The sequence below is a fragment of the Vidua macroura genome, chromosome 7 (assembly GCF_024509145.1).
Source record: "Vidua macroura isolate BioBank_ID:100142 chromosome 7, ASM2450914v1, whole genome shotgun sequence".
Classification (NCBI taxonomy): Eukaryota; Metazoa; Chordata; class Aves; order Passeriformes; family Viduidae; genus Vidua; species Vidua macroura.
In genome coordinates this window covers 2,099,139-2,112,367 of record NC_071577.1, presented here as the reverse complement: position 1 = coordinate 2,112,367, position 13,229 = coordinate 2,099,139, and the positions used below count along the sequence as shown (strand labels likewise).

The following is a 13,229-nucleotide window of genomic DNA, read 5'->3' as shown; positions in this document are numbered from 1 at the left end:
AATACACAATAATTCACTCTTTAAGATGGAAACTTTTTCTATCTTTGCAGGGCATATATCGAGGACTTTTCACATTTTGAGTTATCAGTAAGTTCTTGTCCTTTCTTGTTCCTTATGATAAATATCAATAAATTCATTTAGTTGTTAAATCCCTAGCTTTCTCTTGAGAAGGTTTAGAAACTTCCAAGCCTTTCTAAGCTTTACAAAGTGTCTTTTACCTTTTTATATTCCTACACCTCTTCACCTGCCTCAACACCTGCCTGCGTTCATGGCACCAAAACCAGGCTGTTCCCGGCCACAGATCAGAGCCCTGTTCCCGCAGGACGCTCTTGCCAGCACCTTCCAGGACTCTCCGCTCTGCACGCAGCGCTTTTCATGCCTGCTCCCAACAGGCTTTGGAAGGCAGAGCACAACCTGGCTGCCTCTGCCAGCAGCACACCCCAAACACAGGCGGAGGAAGAAGCAGCAGGGGCTGTTTTGCGGCCATGCCCAAGAGAAACGGGAAGGGTGCCCTCCCTGTGGGCTCACTTGGTTGGCTTTCTGACTGGCTCTGAGCCTGGGGCTGCCATTCCTCACCTGTGGGGACCAGAACCACACCCGGGATCCCGGCACTGCCTGACAGCGCTCCGGGCACTGGCACGGTCGCGCGTCCGAGTCCCGGGCGCCGCGCTGCTGCTGCATTTGCTCTTAGGCACACCCAAATCCCACTGTTAAGCCTGGATGGTTGCTGGTTCTGTCCTCTTCCTCATCCTGTGCAGGGATGGAGCACTGCTGAGCTTTAGGAATCTATTCTTGAAAACTTCCAGCATTCCATGCTCCTTTGACCTCCGTGGATGCTTACCATGGAATCCCTCACAGCTGGGTTCATCCTCAGGTTGGCTCTTCCAAATTCCAGGGGCTCCAGGGTGCTCAGCAAGATCTGCAACTCCAGTGTTGTGGAACTGCACCTTCAGCACAGGCACCTTTCCAGCCTGATCTGCCCCCGTTGCTCTGTGTGTGTGCACAAAACACCAAAACACGGTGTGGAAGAGAACGGCAGCAGGGGCCTGTGTGTCCCTGGGCTCAGGATTTGCGTCGCTTCATCTCCACAGAGATGCAGGCAAAGTGAAGAAGCCAAACCGTTTATTATATGGAAGATGAAACAAAGAGATGAGATGGGAGGGAAAAGGGGGATGGGCAGGGTCTGAGGGCTGGAGGTAGGGAGCTGTCAACAGGGAGGGAGAGTGGAGGGGAAGAAAAGGTGATGGATAGGCTGAGGGCTGGTGAGGCAGAGCTATCAAAAGGGAGGACATGTGGAGAGAAAAAAAGGTGATGGGCAGTGTCTGGGGGCTGGAGGAAGGGAGCTATCTAGAGGGAGGGAGCTATCTACAGGCAGGGAGAGTGCTGAAGCCACGAGAACTGTGCCCAGCATCAGCTATGCCAGGATTTCCAGCAGCACTGAGAGGTGATGTCCTCTTCAATGTCTCCGGGTGTGTTCTTGGGACACTGGTTCACTGGATCCAGAAGGTGTGCCTAATTCTTTAGCTCTTTGGGGAAACTGGGCTTGATTTTCCAGGTTAGAGCATGACGGGCTGGCATCCCGCCTCTGGGCTTGAAGGGCTGGAAGAGACAGCAACAGAGACATGGTGAGATCCCGGATCTGTGGGAATGCTAGGAGTCCTTCTGAACAGGGCCAATCCCACCCAGAAGGGAGTAGGAGACATTGGAATCAGCCGGGAGGTACTTGCCACGACTCCCCGACGTGTGCCTGAAATCTCTGTGTGCTCTGCCCACAGCAGCCCTGGTGCGCACCGGGAGCAGAGCCCACTGCAGCCGGGGCAGGGCTCGCAGCTGCCCCCGCCAGCCCCCGCTGTCAGCCCGCTGCCCTCACTCACCATTGCAGATCAGCTGGAGCTCTCCCTGCTGCCCCCTCGAGCTGCGCCCGGCCATCCCTGCGAACACAGAGCCTGTCACGGCCCAGCGGCACAGCTCCCTGCCAGCGGCGCTGCCAGCCCTGTGGCCACACGGCCTCGTGGCCCGGCAGGGCTCAGCCCGGGCCCTTGCCGCACGCTGCCGCCCAAGGGCACGGCTGCCGGAGGGCGGCAGCAGCGCCCAAGCCAGGCGGGGCTCCGTGGCGCCGGGCCCGGATGGCGCCGGCGGGGCAGCAGGCGGGGCTGGGGCCGAGCTGCGGCGGGGCGGGGAGGGAGCCCGGGCTCCTGGCTCACCCATGAACCGGACGGCCGCCTCTCGCAGGGGCCCCTGTGGGCTCTGCAGGTAGGGCCGGGCCCGGCGCAGGTGCTCGGCCGCTCGGCTCCTGTCCTCTGCCAGCTGGAGAGAGCGGCAGGAGGGAAGGGTTGGCGCGGGCTCAGCCCCTGGGCCGGGCGCTCCCTGCGCCCGGCCCCGGCCTCCCCTGCCCGCACAGCCCTGAGGCCCGGCCAGCAGCCGCTGGCGCCAGGCTCTGGAGGGGGCAGAGGGCCGGCTGCTGCCCGGGGAGCCGCGGTGCCACCCCGCAGCCCCGCCGGGCCGGGGCTCCATCGGCACCCGGCTGGGGCCCACAGGAGCCTGGAGAAGAGCCCGCGCGGCCTCTGGCTGCAGCAGCGGGCAGGGGCACAGCTGCCAGCCCACACACTGAGCATTGTGCCCATGGGGCTTCTCCAGCCTGAGCCTGGGCCTTCCAGGCCGTCCTTACCAGGACCTCAGCAAACTTCCACAGATTCTCCTTCTCCAGCAGCTGTTTGAGATCCCTCCTGTTCAGGAACTTGGCCGCACAATGCAGCGTTTCCCGAGAGGCCTGGAGAGCAGCAGAGACCCCGAGATGGCCCCACAGCCCAGGGCACAAGACCTTTGTCCCTGTGCCAAGGCCTGGAGGAGGCTGCAGCCCGCCAGGCACCAGGGCAGGAGGCAGCCGAGCCCCCTCCCAGCATCATAGAAATGCTCACCTTTGCCACGTGCCAGTTCTCATCATGACAGTAGATGAAAAGTGTGTCCAGGCTCTTGTTCACAATTGTCTCCAGGGGCTTTTTTCCCTCATCCACTACCAAGTCCATCACCTTACAGAAGAGTTGAATGGAGAGCAACTGCACATGGCTGTTGTCCTAGAGGAAAGGAAAAGACCTACACCAGCTACTCCAGGCCCACCTAGGCAAAGGCCTGAAAATCCAGAGAGCACAAAGTTTCTGGGAAGCACCCGATGCCTGTGGCTCAGGATGCAGAACCTTACGTGGTCAAAGAGCAGCAGGAGAGCCTCAGCCAGCTTTGGGGCGGTGGTGCTGGATACCAGGATGTCTTTGTGCTGGAGCACATTGGTGAACACATGGAGGCTCATGCTGACCACCTCTCTATCTTCATCCCCCAGCAGCTGCAGAAGGCTTTGAGACACGCTACACATTCTTCTGGCCTGGGTGGAACACAAGGCTGTGCTGGGAAGCCATGGACGGCTGCACGGCCAGCAGCGCCCTGGCACTGCAACCCCACCCTGCTGCTGCAGGGCCCACAGGCCAAAGGCCTGTCCCAAAGCACTGGGGCAGGTGAGGCAGAAGAGCTGGGAGCAGTTGCCTCAGCTCCTGAAGCCCTGCCAGCCCAAGGGGCTGCTTTGCCCGGCGCAGCTTCAGCCGCTGCCCCCTTCTCACCATCGAGGGATCCTTGCTGGGCACCACGAGGCCTCTGAGCGCCAGGCGACGCCTCTGACTGCATTCACTCCGGAGGTACCTTGACATGATCTTCAGGACGCTGCCACCACATTTACTCATGTCCAGGCGCTCGAGGACCTGAAAGGCACAGGGCAGTGACAGAGGACCCGGCCGGCAGGAGCCCAGAAGCGCACAGGGCTGGGCCCAGGCAGCAGCACAGGGCGTGGGCACTGTCCTGGCAGCTGTGGCTACGAGAGGGCAGAGAGCTGGGAGGCAGCTCAGCGAGGCAGCGCTGGCCAACAGGCTCACCTCCACAAGGAATGCCAGGAAGGGCAGATCCCAGCACGGCTCCTCCCTGCTGAGCTGCCGGAGCAAGTGGAGTGCGATGCGAGAACACAAAGGGATCAAAACACGGAGCATCTTCCTGGCAGGGGGGAAAAAGACACCAAGGCCCTGAGGTGGGGAGACCAAAGCTCTCCCAGCACTGACTCACAGAGCTCTGGTCTTTCCCCAGCATCCCTGGAGGGGATGTGAGCGCTTGGAGAGGCAGCCCCTTCTGGGCACCCTCCTCTCCCAGCCTTTTCCAGTCTCCTTGGCCGTCCCTCGCTGACGAGGCCCTCTGGCCCATGAGCACAGGGACTGTGTGGGGCACAGGGCACAAATGCTGGGGGCAGTGGGCAGAAGGGGGTCTCACCTGGCCAGCAGACCCACGGCATAGTGCTGGGTGTGAGCACACAGCATCATGTCCCAGCCACCCTTGCGCTCCATAGCCACCACCACATGGTCACACTGCAGTCGGCAGAGCAGATCCTTCATGGCCTGCACTGCAAACCTGTGTGCAGAGCAAAGCCCAGGTCACACTGGGAGCACTGGCGCTGGCCACAAGGGCACGGGAAGGACAGGAGGACTGGGACCTGTTGGGCTTGCTGGGAAGGCGGCGTTCCTCCCCGCATGCTCTCCAGAAGTTATCAACTTCCTCTGGTGGCATCTGCTGTGTGGTGATGACAACATGGGAGAGCAGAGCCACAAACAGGCGGGAGGAATAAAGGACGATGGTCTCGTGGCACTCAGGCACTTGGACAATCAGCCAGATCACCAGAGTTGCCTGCAAAAGAAGCAGCCCAAGGCAGCGCTCAGTGCCGAGGTGTCCATGGGGCAGGGCCCAAGGGCAGAGGCAGGGGGAGCAGCGGGCCTGGTGCCCCCTGAGCCTGCCCCTAGGCCAGGTTTCAGCCCAGCGCCTGAGGCGTGGAGAGGATGGTGAGCTGCTGGAGAGGTGACCTGGGGCTGAGCAAAGGCCCAGAAACTCACAGCCAGGGCAAAAAGGTCCTTGTTGTCCCCATCGGAGGTGCACATTCTGTGCAGAGGCCAGTCCTCCATCACACAGAGCAGTGTTGGCAGCGCTTTCTCCAGTGCTGGTCCCGATGAGCCTATGGCTCTCCACATCTTTGCAGCAGCTCTGTGGGATGGCAGCTCTGTGTCAGGGGCATCTCAGTCACAGCACCATGCCCTGTGCAGCTGTGGGGGCCCAGGTGACAGAGGCCTGGTGCCCTGAAGGGCAGGGGGGGAGCATTGGCAGCAGGCTCAGGAAACAGAGGGGCCCGAGGGTCCTGGGCCTCTCTGCCTGTCTGGCAGAGACCATTGGACAGGCTGTGCAGGGCCACGGGCCCTAAAGGCTGCTGAGCCCTGAGCTCTCAAGGCTCGTGGGCCCCGTACCTGTCACACGTTGGGGCACAGCGCAGGAGGGTCAGCACCACGTCATCAGGGTGTTCTTCTGCCAGCCTCACAATGTCCGTTTGCAGCCTGGCATCCACAGAGACGTGGGACATGAGACTCTGGTGGATGTTCTTCACCTTGGCTGGCACCTGGAGGAGGCATGGGGGAGACTTGGAGCGCTGTCCAAAGGAACAACTTCCCCAGCTTCCCCCAAGAAGTGCTTCTGTTCCCACCACACTGTGCTGGCCTCAAAGGCTGAGGGGGCCCAGAGACCATGGCTTGAGGGGACACACCATCCTGGGAGGCCTCCAGGTGTGGACCCAGGCTGCTTACCTGCTGCTGCTGGTGAGAAGGAACAGCACTCTCCTCGAAAAAATCCATAGTGGGAGCATGAATCATAGTTGGAGCAGGCATGGTGTCAGTATTTGTAAGGCCCTGAGTCTCTCTGGTTTTGGTGTTTGTGATGGCCACGTCCTCAGTCATAGACATGAGATGAGCCTTTGCCCAGGTTTCAGTCTCTGAGGTCTCAGCGTCTTCTGAGCGCTCAGCCGAATCTGGGCTGCCATTGGGCTCTGCCTGGAGCCCGGTCAGCCCCGAGTCAGGCTCGGCTGCGCCCGCAGCTGCTGTGCTGCCGGTCTTTCTACGCTGAATGCGCAGGAACTGCCGGAACATCTGCAGGAGAAGAAAGGCCAGGGAAGCCCGGGATGTTCCATGGAGTGCTCCAAGCGTGGTGCTGGGCTGAGCAGTGACAGCAGGCCCAGCCCAGTTGGGGATGGCTGCTGGTACCTTCAGGCTTTTGCGGAAGCGGCCACGGGCGGGTTCCTGCTCTTGTGTCCGGTCCAGGGCTGCATCTGGCAAAGAGCAAGCGCAGCCAGAGCTGAGGGGCTGCGGGAGAGGCCGGAGAACACAGCCCAGCCCTGCACTCCCCAGGCAGGGAGAGCCCCGGGATGCCCCAGGGGATGGAGCACGGCCACGGCGGGGTGTCTGCCCGGCCCCTCCTCCGTCCTGTCCATGGGCCTGTCCCCAGTGGATGGGATGGGATGGGATGGGATGGGATGGGATGGGATGGGATGGGATGGGATGGGATGGAGCCAAGCTGGCTGCAGCCATCAGCCCTGTGGCCCAGCTCTGCCACTCACCATCCTGCAGTGTCTGGAACTGCTCCGATTCTTCATGATGCTGGGCTGGGTCAGCTCCAGGGTCTTCCTCTTTTTTCTCCCTGATCGCTTTGAGCAGGCTGGAAAAACTGTTTGTCATGCTAGAGTCTGGCCTTGAGGGCACCTTGAAGGAAGATGGAAGGGTGAAGTTCTGAGTCAACAAGTTGTGTAGTTGTGCCTTGAAGGCACCTGAGGCAGGGAAACCTCAGGACGGCTGCAGGACAGCAAGTCCTGCACTCTGGTCTTGAGGGCTCCTGCCACAATGACAGGAGACTCCTCGTAAGGCTTGTGGTCACCAATTCCCTCAGTCTGGCCTCGCAGGCACCTGCAAAAGAAAAGCCTCGGGAAGGCCACGGGCTGCCAAGTCCCGCAGTCCTGCCACGAGGTCACCTGCAGGAATAACGCCTCGGAAAAGCTCCGGGTCAGACACGAACGAGCGCGCTGTGCGAGGGCTCCTCACGGCACCGCTCTGTCCTGTCCTGTCCCGTCGCCTGCTCCGAGCACTGTGGCGTGCTCTTGTCACCGCCAGCTCCTATGTCACCACGTGTCACAAAGGGTGGGTTCTTGGACACCCTGGCCTGTTCCATGACACGGTGACCGTGCTGCAGCGTGTCACAAAGGGCCCTTGCACACACTGCCACCTGCCCTGGGGCCACCCCCAGCCCCACCCAAAGTGGCCCAGGCTGGAAGGAATCCCTGGCCCCAAGTGTCTAAGAATGCCCAACAGGATCTTTAGGAACAACTCAAACCATCAGCAAACCCTGCCCTGCATTTAAGACTCCTCAGTTCCGGAAGGCTTTACATCTCATTGCGCAAATCAAGTAGTTCCAAAATTTGCAAACTTCTCAAATTAATAGCGATTGCCGGAGAATGTGAATGATTTGGAAGTTTGTTCCTACCTAAAAGCAGCAACTCATTTGCCTTAACACATTCCATTGGAAGTCCCTTTTGAAACATAGCACTATACAGAGGCAAAAAGAAGGCCATTCTTTGGTGTGCAAATGGTTTTCGATGAAGGGATGATAATATCGTAATTCTCTTAAGGAATAAAAGCTCTCAAGGAATGAAAGTCCACTCAGTGGTACAAAAGTAGCCCAGACAAATGAGTAGATGGACAAAGGGCTCGTCCTCCCCCAGTACAGATATCTAAGTGGCCAATAAAGTACAGCTCTCCCATCTTGTTCCCTGCAGGAGAATCAGGACCATGAAGAGAAATAGTCACAGATATTCCTTCTGGCCTCCATAAGCAAAGCTGTGCCAAACCACAGATGCTGCCTTCAAGCTGACTCAAATTCCAGCCTAGACCTCTCACCTTGCAGACAACTCCTTCCCCAACACGCTCCCCAACACCAACCCCCTGCAAACACCCGCAGAGAAGCCCTCAACAGCCCACCAGGAGCCCCAGCTGTCCCCACCCCTCCGCAGAGCTTTCCCACCCTCCAGCAGACCCCCTGGTTCCCTGCACGTGCTGTGGGATGGCACTCGGGAGCATCCGCTCCAACGCCTTCCCTGGCAGCAAGCTCAGGCTGCCAGGCCTATGGATCCTGGCTCATCCTTCCCACCGAGCCTTCCTGTGCACGGCTGCTCCATTGGCACATCTGCGCTCAGCTCGGACTTCTCCACTCAGCCAGGGCTGCTGGGAAAGGATGGAGAGCAGCCTGGCAAGCTCTTTCTCCAGCTCCCTCTTCCCTCTCGGGGGAGGTAGAACATTCCAGAGGAAAGCGTCTGGTGCCGCAAGGAGTGGGCGGCATCAGGCAGCTCTGGGGAGGCCCCTCAGGACTGCAGTATCCTGAGGGAACACTGTTGGCCATCCCCTGCGTGTATCTGCAAAAGCTTAAAGTCAGCTGCCTCAGCTTCCAGGGCCTCTCTGGGCCAGCATCCTGACGTGGATGCAGGACTGCTGCCAGGCACTGCTGGGACCCAGCGGGACAGGACCGGCTGTCTCGTGTCCACGTAGCACCCCTGACACAGCCAGGGCCGTCCCGAAAGCAGACAGACGCTCCCGTGTCAGCAGAGAGGAGCAAGGAGCACTGGGCTCCTCTCAGGGTATCTCAGCTGGGCTCGCTCCACAACACGCCCCCATTTTAAGGCCTGCTGATGCCCAGCTGCCAGAAATGCCTACCTTGTGCTCTCCAAGATGCACAGGGAGAGCCAATGAGCAGGACACTTGGGGAGGCAAACCTTCCAAGCCTTTCTGAGGCCAGGAGCACACCAAGATCAGACAAGACTCTCCACGCTGCCTGGCCCACCCAGCCCAGCTCTGGGCTGGCCCTGGGCCACAGCAGCTCCCACCAAGCAGGAGGCAAATGCGTATTGCCGAGAGTCGAAACACAGCTGTCTTGGTTTGGAAAGACAGGTGTCTGCTAAGGAAGGTGGGAGCCTCCCCTGAAATGGAAATTGTAGACCTCTTCCCTCTGAATTGTTAGAAGTTTGAAATTAAGGGGGGCTCTTGGGCAAAAATATGGGAGCAGGAATAACAGTTCTTTATTAGGGAAGAAATTAAAAGACAAAATAAACAGTGCAGTGAACTAAAACAACAGGGACAGAGTCAGAATACAACCTGACACCTTGTTGGTCAGGTTGTTGGTTGCAGTGCAATTGGAATTGTGGCTGCAGTCCTCCTGGAGTGTCAGGTGTGGTTCTGTTGGAGTAGTGATCTTGTAGAAAAGGGTGCAGTCTTCCTCTGAAGAGGCAGTGGAAGAGGCAGCTGTTCCTCTGGGAAAATCCAGCGCAAAAAAGCTGTGCTCCTGGGCCAGAATTTCAAGCCTATATTTGCAGGTAGGAATGCTTGGCTCCTCCCTCTGGCCAGAGCCTCTCCCAATGGGAAGTTAGAGTTCTTATCAGTCATGCAGTGACACTCAATGGCCCCTTATCAGCAGATGTCTCCCCATAAGGAAGGATTGATTATGGAAGAGATAAGGAACAAGTGCCCACTTAACACAAGACAACACAAGACAATTTGCCTTACAGATGGCAAATAGAATACATCTTGCTTTTTCCAGTCTGGGACAACAGCAGCCAGGGAAGATGTGAAATGTGAGTGTGTAAAGGCCCTTGAATTCACAGCTCCCAGAGAGAGCTTTGCTGCTCACAGCAGGACAGAGATGGTTCTGCTCACACCTCTGTTCAAAGGGGGGTAACACATCCTGCTGCAGGTGCTTGGGTTGTTCTCTGCAGCTCCAGGTGGATGCCAAAGCTGCTCTTCACAGCCTTCTTCCTGCCCCTCTGCCAAGTGCAATGAGCCTTCAAGGACTGAAAGGAGCACAGAGAGCCAAAGGGGGACACTTGCAGCTGCCTCACTGGGAGCTCCCTGGGGAAGCACTTTCCTTGAGAAGCAAGCCCCCTTCCTCCAAAGGCGTTTCCCTAAATGCGCAGCTTTTCCGGGGAACACCAACACAGCCTTAAGAAACGCTGGCAAGGCTGAAGGAGTTCAGGTCCTTTCAGGACAGGCACTCCAGCTCTAGCTCGTATTCCCCCAAGTGCGTTTCCAGGTGGAGGTTCAGAGGTGCAGCCCCCGGCCCTCTACCAACACAAGCTGCCCGCTGCCTCTTCACCTGCCTCAACACCTGCCTGCGTTCATGGCACCAAAACCAGGCTGTTCCCGGCCACAGATCAGAGCCCTGTTCCCGCAGGACGCTCTTGCCAGCACCTTCCAGGACTCTCCGCTCTGCACGCAGCGCTTTTCATGCCTGCTCCCAACAGGCTTTGGAAGGCAGAGCACAACCTGGCTGCCTCTGCCAGCAGCACACCCCAAACACAGGCGGAGGAAGAAGCAGCAGGGGCTGTTTTGCGGCCATGCCCAAGAGAAACGGGAAGGGTGCCCTCCCTGTGGGCTCACTTGGTTGGCTTTCTGACTGGCTCTGAGCCTGGGGCTGCCATTCCTCACCTGTGGGGACCAGAACCACACCCGGGATCCCGGCACTGCCTGACAGCGCTCCGGGCACTGGCACGGTCGCGCGTCCGAGTCCCGGGCGCCGCGCTGCTGCTGCATTTGCTCTTAGGCACACCCAAATCCCACTGTTAAGCCTGGATGGTTGCTGGTTCTGTCCTCTTCCTCATCCTGTGCAGGGATGGAGCACTGCTGAGCTTTAGGAATCTATTCTTGAAAACTTCCAGCATTCCATGCTCCTTTGACCTCCGTGGATGCTTACCATGGAATCCCTCACAGCTGGGTTCATCCTCAGGTTGGCTCTTCCAAATTCCAGGGGCTCCAGGGTGCTCAGCAAGATCTGCAACTCCAGTGTTGTGGAACTGCACCTTCAGCACAGGCACCTTTCCAGCCTGATCTGTCCCCGTTGCTCTGTGTGTGTGCACAAAACACCAAAACACGGTGTGGAAGAGAACGGCAGCAGGGGCCTGTGTGTCCCTGGGCTCAGGATTTGCGTCGCTTCATCTCCACAGAGATGCAGGCAAAGTGAAGAAGCCAAACCGTTTATTATATGGAAGATGAAACAAAGAGATGAGATGGGAGGGAAAAGGGGGATGGGCAGGGTCTGAGGGCTGGAGGTAGGGAGCTGTCAACAGGGAGGGAGAGTGGAGGGGAAGAAAAGGTGATGGATAGGCTGAGGGCTGGTGAGGCAGAGCTATCAAAAGGGAGGACATGTGGAGAGAAAAAAAGGTGATGGGCAGTGTCTGGGGGCTGGAGGAAGGGAGCTATCTAGAGGGAGGGAGCTATCTACAGGCAGGGAGAGTGCTGAAGCCACGAGAACTGTGCCCAGCATCAGCTATGCCAGGATTTCCAGCAGCACTGAGAGGTGATGTCCTCTTCAATGTCTCCGGGTGTGTTCTTGGGACACTGGTTCACTGGATCCAGAAGGCGTGCCTAATTCTTTAGCTCTTTGGGGAAACTGGGCTTGATTTTCCAGGTTAGAGCATGACGGGCTGGCATCCCGCCTCTGGGCTTGAAGGGCTGGAAGAGACAGCAACAGAGACATGGTGAGATCCCGGATCTGTGGGAATGCTAGGAGTCCTTCTGAACAGGGCCAATCCCACCCAGAAGGGAGTAGGAGACATTGGAATCAGCCGGGAGGTACTTGCCACGACTCCCCGACGTGTGCCTGAAATCTCTGTGTGCTCTGCCCACAGCAGCCCTGGTGCGCACCGGGAGCAGAGCCCACTGCAGCCGGGGCAGGGCTCGCAGCTGCCCCCGCCAGCCCCCGCTGTCAGCCCGCTGCCCTCACTCACCATTGCAGATCAGCTGGAGCTCTCCCTGCTGCCCCCTCGAGCTGCGCCCGGCCATCCCTGCGAACACAGAGCCTGTCACGGCCCAGCGGCACAGCTCCCTGCCAGCGGCGCTGCCAGCCCTGTGGCCACATGGCCTCGTGGCCCGGCAGGGCTCAGCCCGGGCCCTTGCCGCACGCTGCCGCCCAAGGGCACGGCTGCCGGAGGGCGGCAGCAGCGCCCAGGCCAGGCGGGGCTCCGTGGCGCCGGGCCCGGATGGCGCTGCCGGGGCAGCAGGCGGGGCTGGGGCCGAGCTGCGGCGGGGCGGGGAGGGAGCCCGGGCTCCTGGCTCACCCATGAACCGGACGGCCGCCTCTCGCAGGGGCCCCTGTGGGCTCTGCAGGTAGGGCCGGGCCCGGCGCAGGTGCTCGGCCGCTCGGCTCCTGTCCTCTGCCAGCTGGAGAGAGCGGCAGGAGGGAAGGGTTGGCGCGGGCTCAGCCCCTGGGCCGGGCGCTCCCTGCGCCCGGCCCCGGCCTCCCCTGCCCGCACAGCCCTGAGGCCCGGCCAGCAGCCGCTGGCGCCGGGCTCTGGAGGGGGCAGAGGGCCGGCTGCTGCCCGGGGAGCCGCGGTGCCACCCCGCAGCCCCGCCGGGCCGGGGCTCCATCGGCACCCGGCTGGGACCCACGGGAGCCTGGAGAAGAGCCCGCGCGGCCTCTGGCTGCAGCAGCGGGCAGGGGCACAGCTGCCAGCCCACACACTGAGCGTTGTGCCCATGGGGCTTCTCCAGCCTGAGCCTGGGCCTTTCAGGCCGTCCTTACCAGGACCTCAGCAAACTTCCACAGATTCTCCTTCTCCAGCAGCTGTTTGAGATCCCTCCTGTTCAGGAACTTGGCCGCACAATGCAGCGTTTCCCGAGAGGCCTGGAGAGCAGCAGAGACCCCGAGATGGCCCCACAGCCCAGGGCACAAGACCTTTGTCCCTGTGCCAAGGCCTGGAGGAGGCTGCAGCCCGCCAGGCGCCAGGGCAGGAGGCAGCCAAGCCCCCTCCCAGCATCATAGAAATGCTCACCTTTGCCACGTGCCAGTTCTCATCATGACAGTAGATGAAAAGTGTGTCCAGGCTCTTGTTCACAATTGTCTCCAGGGACTTTTTTCCCTCATCCACTACCAAGTCCATCACCTTACAGAAGAGTTGAATGGAGAGCAACTGCACATGGCTGTTGTCCTAGAGGAAAGGAAAAGACCTACACCAGCTACTCCAGGCCCACCTAGGCAAAGGCCTGAAAATCCAGAGAGCACAAAGTTTCTGGGAAGCACCCGATGCCTGTGGCTCAGGATGCAGAACCTTACGTGGTCAAAGAGCAGCAGGAGAGCCTCAGCCAGCTTTGGGGCGGTGGTGCTGGATACCAGGATGTCTTTGTGCTGGAGCACATTGGTGAACACGTGGAGGCTCATGCTGACCACCTCTCTATCTTCATCCCCCAGCAGCTGCAGAAGGCTTTGAGACACGCTACACATTCTTCTGGCCTGGGTGGAACACAAGGCTGTGCTGGGAAGCCATGGACGGCTGCACGGCCAGCAGCGCCCTGGCA

The 13,229-nt window shown here is 59.6% G+C and overlaps 1 long non-coding RNA gene across 1 annotated transcript; it reads right to left on the bottom strand.

Annotated features, from left to right (window-relative positions):
• Positions 1–12,537: 12,537 nt before the first annotated feature.
• LOC128809642 (uncharacterized) lies at positions 12,538–13,008 on the bottom strand. The gene is made up of 3 exons (XR_008437809.1): positions 12,988–13,008; positions 12,707–12,862; positions 12,538–12,558 (listed from the first exon to the last, which is right to left on the bottom strand). It is a non-coding gene; the product is annotated as an uncharacterized LOC128809642 (long non-coding RNA).
• Between the last annotated feature and the right edge of the window lie 221 nt (positions 13,009–13,229).